The 11,822-nt window shown below is 41.1% G+C and overlaps 1 long non-coding RNA gene across 1 annotated transcript in view; it reads left to right on the forward strand.

Moving 5' to 3' along the window:
* The window catches only part of LOC138173878 (uncharacterized), a 33,147-nt gene that overhangs the window by 18,055 nt on the left and 3,270 nt on the right, over nucleotides 1–11,822 (forward strand). Inside the window, exon 2 of the long non-coding RNA XR_011171558.1 lies at nucleotides 10,211–10,296. This is a non-coding gene — a long non-coding RNA (uncharacterized lncRNA). The remainder of the gene's footprint in view (nucleotides 1–10,210; nucleotides 10,297–11,822) is intronic.

Here is an 11,822-nt window from a genome sequence, read left to right on the forward strand (position 1 = left end):
AAGAATTCAGAGAAACTTGGATTGACTTACATGAATCAACACAAAACCAAGAAAAGAATAAGCACAATGGTGACAAGAACATAAAGGAAAACACTGAAAGCCTTCGCAACTAATCAACAATGGAAACAATCATGATTTCAAAGGATTTAATGGGGGAAGCATGTCTCTTACCTTTCAGCAGAGAAATAATGGAAAATAGGTGCAGAATGAGAAATTTATTTTCAAACGTGGCCAACATATTGATTTCTCCTTGACCATAGATATCTGTTGCAAAGAAGGGTTCTATTGTGTGTAGGGGTAGTGGAAGAGGGATAGTCATTCAAAAAAGGAAAATAATATTTAAATAATTTTTGAAATTTTAATTTTTTTAATTTAAGCTAAAATTAAATTTAAAAATTAAATAGTACGTAAAAAATAAATAAATTACACAGCCTTACCACAGCACCTTGGTACCTCACCTTTTCCCTTTATGTAAGAATTCTTCTCCAGGAAGATCAAAGTGGGGTCTGTCATACAAGAAATATCTGGTGTAACGATTCATCTAGGTACCATTACAGAGAGACAGATTTCAGTTCAATTTAAAGAAAAAATTGCTAACGGTCCCAAGATAGAATGGGTTGCCTCAGGAGGTAGGAAGTTCCTATTACTGAAAGTCTTTTTTTTTTCTTAATCTGACACCTATTTAATGATATACATAATTGTTACTGTGCTGCATGGTAATTAGGCATAAATGGTAGGTAGTTCAAATAAATGACAGTAATTAGTATTACAGGGACCTGTCGTCTAAACTTTATATCTCTCCTACCACCTATCACAGTGCTCTGTACATAGTAGGTGCTTAATCTATGATTACTGAATTGAACTTTACAGTTGAAACATAGATTTAGTTTTTCTCTTCTCACTTTGTTAGTTCTCTTGTATCTATTAATATAATCGTTATTTAAATATAATGTAAATATATTTAAATTTAAATATTTAAATTTATAATCAATATTAATAGCTTTCCCTGACATTGTAGTTTATTTAATCCTGATCACAAATATGCATTAAAAGACTAAGGTCCTTAAGCTTGGTCCCAAAGAAGAGATGAGAAAAGGCATCTCTATTTCTTTGCAAAAGTGAACCACTATGGGTTTGGAACAGTGCACTTAACCTTAGCCTTTTTTGATGTGTTCTTTGATTTTGCTGAGCTGGGGTCTTTTTCCTTCTTTTTTATTCTTTGTTACAGGAAATAACTCTGGGAGAGGCGAGGGCTACATTGGAAAATGTAGGTGATGTAAAAAACAAAAGATAATGATAAATTTTATTTTTAAAAATATTAAAACCCTGTACCTTCTTCTTACCTACCAGTCAGTATTTCCTGTGCCCCTGTTAATCTGCACTAGAGGTTTTCAAGCTGTTAGAAATGTTGTAGAGGGATTCCTGCTGAGATACAAGTTGGACTGGATGCCTCATTCTTTTCCGTTCCTGCCCTATGGGCCTCCTCCTTTGTCCACACCAGGTGTGCAGCAGGATGAATTTAGCCTGCCTGGCGCCCAACATCTTAAAGGTGACTGATTCTAGCTGATGAAAGCATTAATTTTCTGGGTGGTCTTAAAAGCATTTTATGAACAGAAATGCACCATTCAGAGAATATTCGAGTTGGAAAAGACCTTAGGGCTCATTTTACTGAGAGGGAAACTGAGGTTTAGAGAGGGAAACTAAGTGATCTGCCCAAAGTCACATAGCTAGTAAGCTAGAACTCAAATGTAGGTTTTCACATTCTTTTTCCCTGTAGACTATATAATTTCTTTCCCAGGCCTCCTTTTATCTACATTGCCCAAACTCTATCCCAGCTGTACTTTTCTGCATAGAATAGTGGAAAGAATATTGCTTTTGGAGTCAGATCACCTGGATTCAAATTCTGCCCCTGCTATTTTATTCCACATGTGAATTTGGAGAAATCACTTCAGATACCTGGGCCTTACTCTCCTCATTTATGCAAGGAGGGAGTAGAACTAGATTATTTCTAATGTTACTTCTACCTCCAAAGGCTATAATAATTGCCTTAGGAATTTACTAGGATCCGCATGTTATTGTGGAAAGAACACTGGATTTGTGGTGAGAGGACCTGGGTTCAAATCTCTGAGCAAGTCTCTTCCCCTGACAAGTCCCAGTTTTCTCCTCTATAAAATGATAAGAGTTGGTCTAAATGATCTCTAATGTCTCTTCAGAGTCTAAATACTATAATACAGTTGTTGCTAAAGGGAAAATAAAGTTTTCACTGATTTTAGAATCTCTCTGCTTGAAAGTCTTGAGAAGAAATCAGAAGGCTACCATGTCTCTAGCTAGCTTATTATAATTCAGAAAGACTGGCGAGTGTCATTTAAAAGGAGATACTGCACTTTTAATAAATTTAATCCACGTCTGATTACAGGGGAAGAAAGCTCTTTTTTTTTTTAATCTTACAGGGCTGGAATATTGCAATAACTGTTCCATCTGATTTTAAAAATAAGATTTGCTAAAGGTCAACGTATCTCCTGGCCACATATGCAGCAACATTGAAATTTCTTTGGCCCAAGAATAAAAAGATTCTATCATTAAAAATAAAAGCATAAGGACATCTCGCAAGCCCATAGGGATTTTTAGAAAGAGGAGACATTTCGTTATCAGCGAGCAATCATAAGATTTTTAAGCAGTATCTCTAATCTGCTTCCCTCCCCCCATCCTCCCTCCCTCCCCTCATGTGCTCTCCCCCCCCCCCAAACACACTTTCCTTTTCACATCAAGGTCTTTTTATCTTCCAATTTTGCATCTAAAGATGAGGTGAATGCCATTAGCTCAATTCAACCTCAAGTGTAGTCAGATGTGCCTGTGATTTCTGAAAAGCACTGTCTAAGGTCACATTAAAATGTATAAGAGCATTTCTATTCCTGAGAAGGGGGCTTATTATCCACCCATGGCGTAAAGGAGTAATGTCAGTGGCCACAGACTTGGGTGAAAACAAAAGAGATACCAGGGCCTCAGTCTTTTGTCAGGGGGGCGACTCTCATTTCTTTTCATGGCTGTCTCTAAGCACTGCATTGCAGACTGTAAACTTAGGCAGCTTGGGGGGAAAAAAACAAGTTTAACTGGCTTCCTCCCTCCCCTTCCTCACCCCCCATTTTTTTTTTTGTTTAACCCTTTCAGCCATAATAAGAGGAGCCATTAGCCTCTGGATTTTAAACTTTTATTTCCTGGAGAGAATTTTGGTTTTGTTTAGTACTGTTTTTTTTTTTTTAATCAGCTTGTAGTGAGTATTCTAGGAAGTTACATCCACAGACAGATACCGATATCACTAAGAACAGCTTCTTTTTTAAACCAAGCTTTTCTAGGTTCCAAAGCTCTTTGCTTACCACATCCCTGTGAAAGAGGGAGAGCAAGATCTATTTTCCCCATTTTACAAAGGAATCACAGAATCCTGTGATCTCAGAGATGTCAGGAATTGCAGAGGCCAGAGGCTCTAACTTATACCTACACAGGGTCCCTGATACACCATGCCTGATATGGGGTCCTCCAGCTTCCCACCATCCCTCCTCCCCCCCATGATGTTCTGCTTTGGGACACTGTAGAAGGCTGTTTTCCTTTTGTCCTTACTTGGAATCAATGTCTGCCTCCCTACAGCCTCTACTTATCTTTCTCTCCCCCTTCCTCCATGGCCAGCCTACCCCTTTCCCCACCACAAACTGTCCTGTGTCTGTTTACCTTTTTTTTTTTATAAACCTGTTTATCCCCCTTCTTAGAATACAAACCCCTTAAAGGTAGGACTAGCTTTTTTGTTTTGTTTTGTCTTGTCTTGTCTTGTCTTTGTTATGGTCCCTTCTCCCCAGGGCCAAGGACAGTGCCTTGCTAAATTGTAGATATTTAACAGATATTTGCCCTTCCTGGATCACTGCCTTGTCTTGGTGGAGGGGCTTGTATAGCTCTATGAAACCGGAGCTACGCTGTGCAGGTTTACCTGAGACGGACAGGTCATACTGGGGAGCTCTGACAAAAGGTGATTCACTGGAAATGGAAGTGACAAACCACTCCAGTCTCTCTGCCAAGAAAACCCCATGGATAGGAACAGTGGAAACATGGATAGGAAATAGTGGAAGACAGAAAAGCCTGGCATGTGATAGTCTATGGGATCATGAAGAGTTGGACAGAACTGAACCACGACAGCAACAACAAAATAGATATTTGAATGATCGTTTGATTCCATGTGACAACCTCTCAAATAGCTGAAGATAGCTATACCTCTTTCCCACCCACCCAAGTCTTCTGTTCTCCAGGCTAAATGTGTCTAATTCCATCCTTCAATGCTTAACAATACATGACCTCCAGTGCTCTCACAATTCGGACATTTATCTCTAGATGCACTTTTAATTGTTCCCCAGAATAGAGCAGAGTTACTCTAGATCACAATGATAACGCATAATAATAATGATGGCAAACATTTATATAGCACTTACTATGTGCCAAGCCTTCTATTCAGGACTTCACAGTTGTCTCATTTGATCTTCACGACAACCCTGGGAGGCAGGTGCTATTATTATCCTCATTTTAGAGATGAGGAAACTGCGTCAGGCAAAGGTTAAATGACTTGCCTAGAGTCACACAGCTAGAAAATCCAGGAAGCTAGATTTGAATTTAGGTCTTCTTGACTTAAGGCATAACACTCTATCCACTGCACCACCTACCTGAGCCTAAATGCAGTCTTACCAGAAGTTTTTATTCCTCTGATGTTTCCTTAGGCCATGAATATGATGATGAGTCTTTGAAGGCTGTCCCAGTAGACCACAACTCTGGTAGGTCCTCTCAGGCTACAAGAGCATTGAGGACAGACTCAGCAACATGATGGGGTACCTGGGGTCTAGGTCAATTTGTGAAACCAACTTGTAAAACCAGTTTGTGACTTTGTAACTGCAATTTGTCCTTTCCCACCCTTGAGCTCTGCCCCTTTTCCCTATCCCACACTCCACCTAGGCAACACCCTGTGACCCCTTTGTTCTTACTTAATCTCTTCATTTCTTCTGGGCCTGGCCCACACCCTCCTTTATCCTTGCCTTTTGTCTCCTCTGGCCTGGCCCAAATCTTAACCTAAATTATCTATTCACATGCTCCTCTTGGTCAGCTCTGACCTTTGTCTATGCACTGAGGCCCCTCCCGTCTGGTCAATGGCAGCCCTACCCTTTAAAAGTAAAAGCATGTACCCCTCTCACTTGCAGGTCCCCTAAAGGACTCTTGCCCACTTCTCTTGGAAGTGTAACAATAAACTTCTACAACTCTCACTCCAGTTAAGCCTGAGACCTTGAATTCTTTCCAGACGATATTGCAGGTTTTCTTGTGTTAGATAAGATCAGAATTCCTGCTGAACCTATTGGGATCCCGTCCCCCATCAAACAGACTGTGGGTCCTGTCTCAGGACTATCCTAGCTAAACCCTTAGAGGATCTACAAGATTTACTGTTAACTTTTTTTTAATCCCCATTGGTCACAGCAACTCATTAAGCTCCTCATTAATAAGATGTAGTATGTTCCAAAGTTACATCAGTTGAAGGAGGAACCCATACCAATAAAATCATAGATCTTTAAAGTATTGAAGTAAAAAGTTTAGGGGCGGCCAGGTGGCTCAGCAAGTAAAGAGGCTCCAATGTCGGAATGACCTGGGGATCAAATCTGGGCTCAGATATTCAGACCACACCCAGAAATAACTGGCTGTGTAACCTTGAGCAAGTTACTTAACCCCGATTGCTTAAAAAAAAAAAAGGTTACAGAAAGGGAAAACTGAGGCTCAGGGTGGTGGTAGAGATAAGTGAGTTGCCCAGCTAGTAGTAAAGACAGAAATCAGATTCAGTTCTTTTCATTACAAGGGCAGGGCTATTTCCATCATGTAAGGTTAACCCTTGTGTTCACATTTCCCAGCAAAAAGAACCCGCATTGTCCTGAGGAAAAAGTTTTAGGTTTAATGTTAGAAAACCTGTATTCAAGTACTGCTTCCACCATTTACTGGCTCTGTGACCTTCATTTGTCATGAATCCTCCTTGGGTCTCAATTTCTTCATTTTTAAAATTAGAGGGTTAGCCTCTCTAAGGTCCTTACTAGTTCTGATGCCCAGATTCTCTTTTGGCCTTTCAAAACTCCCAAGGTCACAGCCTCCAAATTAACTCTTTCACCTAAAATAAAGGCACAAATACTGAGGCAGGAAAAGAACCAAGGTCCATAGTCACAGTGCTACATGTCAGACTCAGAAGTAGAACGGCCAAGACTTCTTTCTTTATAGCATTATATTTTATAGTATTACCAGGTACCACCAGGGAAGGAGTCAAACCAAGAGCAGAAGTTAGTCGTTAGTTAGAGAGACGAAAGGGCCAAGGCCTGTTAAGGCCTTTTTTAATGGCTGCCTTTTGGAGGTATCCTCAGGTCTGCTTTCACCACCTGCCTTAGCCAATCATAGAGGACACAGTCCACCTTGTAGTGAGCAGGCCGGAACGGTCACGGAATGTCTAAGCGTGCTCTAAAATCTGTCCAAAGCACATCCATGATATGTCATCATTACTGGCCTAGAAGCAGGTTCCCCAGCCTTTCCTCCATGGAGAGTTGCTGATGCACTAACTCTGTACATGCTTATAGGTCCTGGGCCTGATGTCCAGTCCTTTCTTCCCTGCACTAATGTCTCACTATCCGGGGAGTTCAATTTCCTCATCTGTAAAACAGATTTGTACACTTGAACTTATGCTACCTACCTAAAATTACAAAAGAAAGTCTTAAGAAATTCTTCCTTAAGAAATTCTAATTTTTTATTGTATACTACTATTGTAATTACATACCAATAAATTATAATACATATTGTATATTTTAAAATTCTATTTTTATTATAGTCTAAAGACCTGAGTTCTCATCCCAGCTCTGCCACTACTTACAAGGGGGATATTAGGCCAATCTCTTCTCCTTTGCTCGATCTCAGTCCTCAGCTGTTATATTACTTGTCTAGATTTCAGGAGTTATGAGAATTTGGATGGGGAAAAAAAGGACTTTTTTTTTCACTAGTTTCTTATTGAAATTGAGCATTTCCTTCAATTATTTAAAAACATTATGCTGAGACAGGGAGTGTAGGCTTCATTAAATTGCTGAAGGGGTCTGTGACATGCAAAAAGATTAAGAATTCCTGCACTTGTTGATCTCTAAGGCCCCTTCTTGAATCTATGATTCATTGTCAGGCAGTCAACCTGGGCCCAAGAGCTAAATTTTCTATTCCTGAATAAATCCTCTCCTCCCACACCAAAAAAAAAAATAAATAAAAGTAAGCCCTAACACACAACTTTTCCTAAACACATCTTGCAGAAAACAAAAAAAAACTTCTATTTTTCACATGTTAGCTAGGATGCATGTTTTCAGACCTCTCTGCCAGAGTTGTGAGAAATACTGACTCTTAAAGTGCCTGAAGTTTTCTCGCCAGGGTGAGAGCCTGGCATAGGTTCCAAGGAGAAGAGGACTCTTGTGCCAGCCAGCTCAGCCATGACCCTTTCCCTCCCAAGGCATCAGTCTGACATGAGCTTCTCCATTTGGAAGGTGCACTTTTCAAGACAGAAAATACTGAAGTTATGCTGGTCAGCTCAAAGGGAGCTGCCTGCAAGCGCTAGATGCCGGACCAAGAGACCAAGGGACTCAGTGCTAGGGTCTCCTTCTGCCAATTCGAATGGCTACAGCTTTAAGGTGGGGGTGGTGGGAGGAGAGAGACAGACAGACAGACAGAGACAGAGAGATGGAGAGAGACAGAAAAGAGGGGAGAGAGGAAAAGTGTGGGAATAAGAAAGAGGGGGAAAAGGGAAGGGAAAGAGACAGAGAGAGTGTAGATCCCTTGTGTAAAAAGCATGCCTCTACATGCACGTACTCATGCATTCACACACATTCACACAGGGTGTGATATGTTTACAGTGGAGAGAGTGGCTAAGGGCAGTGAGAGGCTGTCATCACATTTAAACATAAACAAGCATAAAAATAAAGTGACACAGCAGTGTAATAAAGAATTTGATTTGGAGTCAGAGGATCAGAGTTCAAATTCCAGCACTACTATTGACTATTTGGGGACAAGTCTCTTCCCCTCTGTTTCTTCATTTGAGAATTGAAGCATCTGGACTAGGTAACCTCAGGGATCCCTTCCAGTTTCTCTGAAGCACTTTATATGTATGATCTCAGCTGAACCTCACAACAGCCCTGGGGGGTGGGGGGGGGTAGTCAATGTTAATAGTTTAATCTCCATTTTATAGATAAGGAAACCCGAAGCTCAGAAGAGTAATTAGTGATCCTTCTAAGGCCACACAGCTAGTAAGTGGCGGAGCCAGAATCCAAATTCCATGCCTCATTTTTCCCCACAGTAAACCATCCTCCAAACAAATGCCCAAAGCTATTCTCCTGAAGAATAAAACCTGCCATGTCACTCCCCTACTCAACAAACTTTAATAGCTCCCTATTGTCTACAGAATCAAATATAAACTCCTCTGTTAAGCTTTTAAAGCCCTTTACAACCTGGACTGGACCTCTCTTTCCTATCTTTTAGTATACATTCCCCTCACCGCACCCCCTGCTGCCCTCTTCAATCTAGCCAAACAGGTCTCTCCGTGCATCTTTCAGGACACCCCATCTCTTGTTCCCCTGCCTTTATACTGGCTGTCATGCATTCCTGAAATGCACCCGTCCCTCTTTGCTTCACCATACAAATTCCCTCTCTCTCTTCAAGACGCAGCTCCAGCACTGAACTTTTCCCAGTCCTCTCAACTGCTAATGCCCTCCCTTCCAACTACTTTGTATTTAACTACTTTCTATTTATTTATACTTTTTCTCTTTATACTTATTCTCTATTCTTACGTATGTCCTTATTGTCTTCTCCTTTACAATGTCCGTTCAAGTAGGAATTGTTTCATTTATCCTGTCTGTATCACCAGGAGCTGCCATAGTGCTTGGCACACAGTAGGCCCTTAATATTTGTTGATTAGTTGATTCAGAACCCAGGGGGCTTTCCACTAAACCATATTTATAGATAGCTCTTTGGGGATTTGTTTATTTATATCTCTTGAATAGAGAAAATAACTCTTCTTTTACCAAGTTTGGAACTTCATTAAGCTGAGAACTACAACCCACACCTTACAGAAATCACAAACAACCAAAATATAAACAATAAGGGAACCAGGTAGAATACTGCATCAAATGGGACTTGAAATCAAGAAAAACTAAGTTCAGAACTCTCCCCCTTAATGCCTGTGTGACCCTAGGCAAGTCACTTTTACTTCTTTCAACATCAGTTTCCTCATCTGTAAAATGGGGATAATAATAGTACATACTTCACATGGTTGTACAGAGGATAGCACATGAGAAGCACTATATAAATGCTAGCTGTTATTTATGTATTAAGTACCTGCTTTATATGGAACATTAAAGCAGATAGGAAGTTTAAATGAGACTCAGGATCTGCCCTCACGATAAAAACACAGAGAGCTATATTATACTATTTGGTTGGTTGGTTGGCTGTCCTTCATTCTTGAAGAGGACCAAAATGGCCTCACTATGCTAAAGTTAAGTTTCAATGTGTCCAACTGTGGTTGATCAGACCAATACATGCTCAGAATGCTCTACCACAGGTTGGGCATAAATAGTCCATGTGAACATTTGGGGTGGATTCTCCAAATTTGTGCATCCAGTGTTTCCTTTGAGATGCTTCAATTCTGCTTTGCTCACGGAGCACAGCACCTTCTCTAATGTGGGCAACACATGCTAAGTGGTCTTGTGCCAGTGTCTCCCATCCCACACAATCAATTCCAAAGTTCTTGAGAGTGTCCTTGTACCGCTTCTTCTGACCACCATGTGAACACTTGCCCAGTGTGAGTTCTCCACAAAACATTCTTTTTGGCAAGTGTACACTTTGCATTTGAACAACATGGCAAGTCCAGTGGAGTTGTGCTCTCTAAAGCAGAGTTTGAATGCTTGGCAGTTTAGATCGAGTAAGGACCTCAGTGTCCAGCACCTTATCCTGCCCGGTGATCTTCAGAGTCTTCCTAAGACAATTCAAATGGAAACAATTCCATTTCCTGGCATGGCACTGGTAGACTGTCCAAGTATCACAGGCATACAATAATGAGGGCAGCACAATGGCTCTGTAGACCTTCAGTTTGGTAGACAGTCTAATACCTCTTCTCTCCCATACCTTCTTTCAGAGCCTCCCAAACACTGAGCTAGCTCTGTCAATGCATGTGTCAGCCTCATTATCAATGTGTACATCCCTGGAAAGGACACTACCAAGGTAAGTGAACTTATCCACAGCATGCAAAACTCCATTTGCTGTCACTGATGGTTCCACATATAGGTGGTGGTGACTGATGGCACACCTCTGTTTTCTTGGTGTTCATTGTTAGACCAAAATTAGCACAAGAAGCAGAGAATTGATCCATACTTTGCTGCATCTCAGCTTCAGAGGCTACATTGAGTACACAATCATCTGCAAACAGAAAATCATGCACCAACACTCCCTCCACTTTAGTCTTGGCTTGTAGCTTTTTCAAATTGAAGAAGTTACCATCAGTGCAGTAGCTGACCTTGTTGCCAAGCTCATTCTCACTGAAAGCATTTGACAACATTTTTTTTTTAAACGAATTGGGGTTAAGTAAGAGACCAGGCCAGAGTAGACCTCAGGGGACTGAATCACTGGCAAGCCATAGCAGTTTCCAGACTTCTCAACCCACAAACACCAAAGAGAAAGTAAAAGGTCAGTGGGGAAACCCTGTTGGACCTGGGTGAGAGAAGAGTAAGATCCAAGCCCTGCCCTCAGGGTGGCAGAGATGGCTGTCTCTGAGGTAGCAACAGAAGCACCAGCAGCAGTGGCTACTTCTGGACCTCTATACCCACAGATGGTGGGGGAACCAAGCGGCTCATCAGAGAACAATTCCAGAAATCTCATTGCTAGTGCTGAGGCAGGACTCTCTTGCCTTGCCCTGCTTGAATCTGGGTCTCAGTCTTGGGTGGCAGTCCTGGGGTGAGGAGTGCTAGTGTGCCAGAGCTTGTTGAGGCTGTGGAGAGGCAGTCCTTCTCAGGTACCTAGAAGAAGCTCTGTCAACAGTTGTGCAAAACCCCAGAAATTTATGACATGGCACTCTCCACTCCAAAAGCAGAGTTCTACCATGGCAAAGAGCTCAAAAATCAAGCAATTGGCTGGCAAGATGAGCAAACAAAGGAAAAGAAATCAGACTATAGAATCTTTATTTGGTGACAAAGAAAATCAAAACATAGAACAAAAAAAAGTCAAAACTCCTCCATCAAAAACCTCCAAGAAAAATATGAATTGGTCACAGGCCATGGAGGAGCTCAAAAAGGATTGTGAAAATCAAGTAAGTAGAGGAAAAATTGGGAAGAGAAATGAGAGTGATGCAAGAAAATCATGAAAAATGAGTTAACAGGGGCAGTTAGGTGGCGCAGCAAAGAGAGCACCAGCCCTGGAGTCAGGAGGAGTTCAAACCCAGCTTCAGACACTTAACACTTACTAGCCCTGTGACCTTGGGCAAGTCACTTAACCCCAATTGCTCTGCCTCCCTCCCTCAAAAAATGAGGCAACAGCTTGCTAAAGGAGACCCCAAAAATACTGAAGACTTAAAAAATAGACTAACTCAAATGGCAAAAGAGGTCCAAAAAGCCAATGAAGAGAAGAATGCCTTAAAAAGCAATTTGGCCAAATGGAAAAGGAGGGACAAAAATCTCACTGAAGAAAACAATTCCTTCAAAATTAGAATGGAGCAAATGGAAGCTAATGACTTTATGAGAAATCAAGATATTATA

This window comes from Petaurus breviceps, unplaced genomic scaffold, assembly GCF_028583685.1.
Source record: "Petaurus breviceps papuanus isolate PSGF00001 unplaced genomic scaffold, PetGlider_PUasm1.0 66, whole genome shotgun sequence".
Taxonomy (NCBI): domain Eukaryota; kingdom Metazoa; phylum Chordata; class Mammalia; order Diprotodontia; family Petauridae; genus Petaurus; species Petaurus breviceps.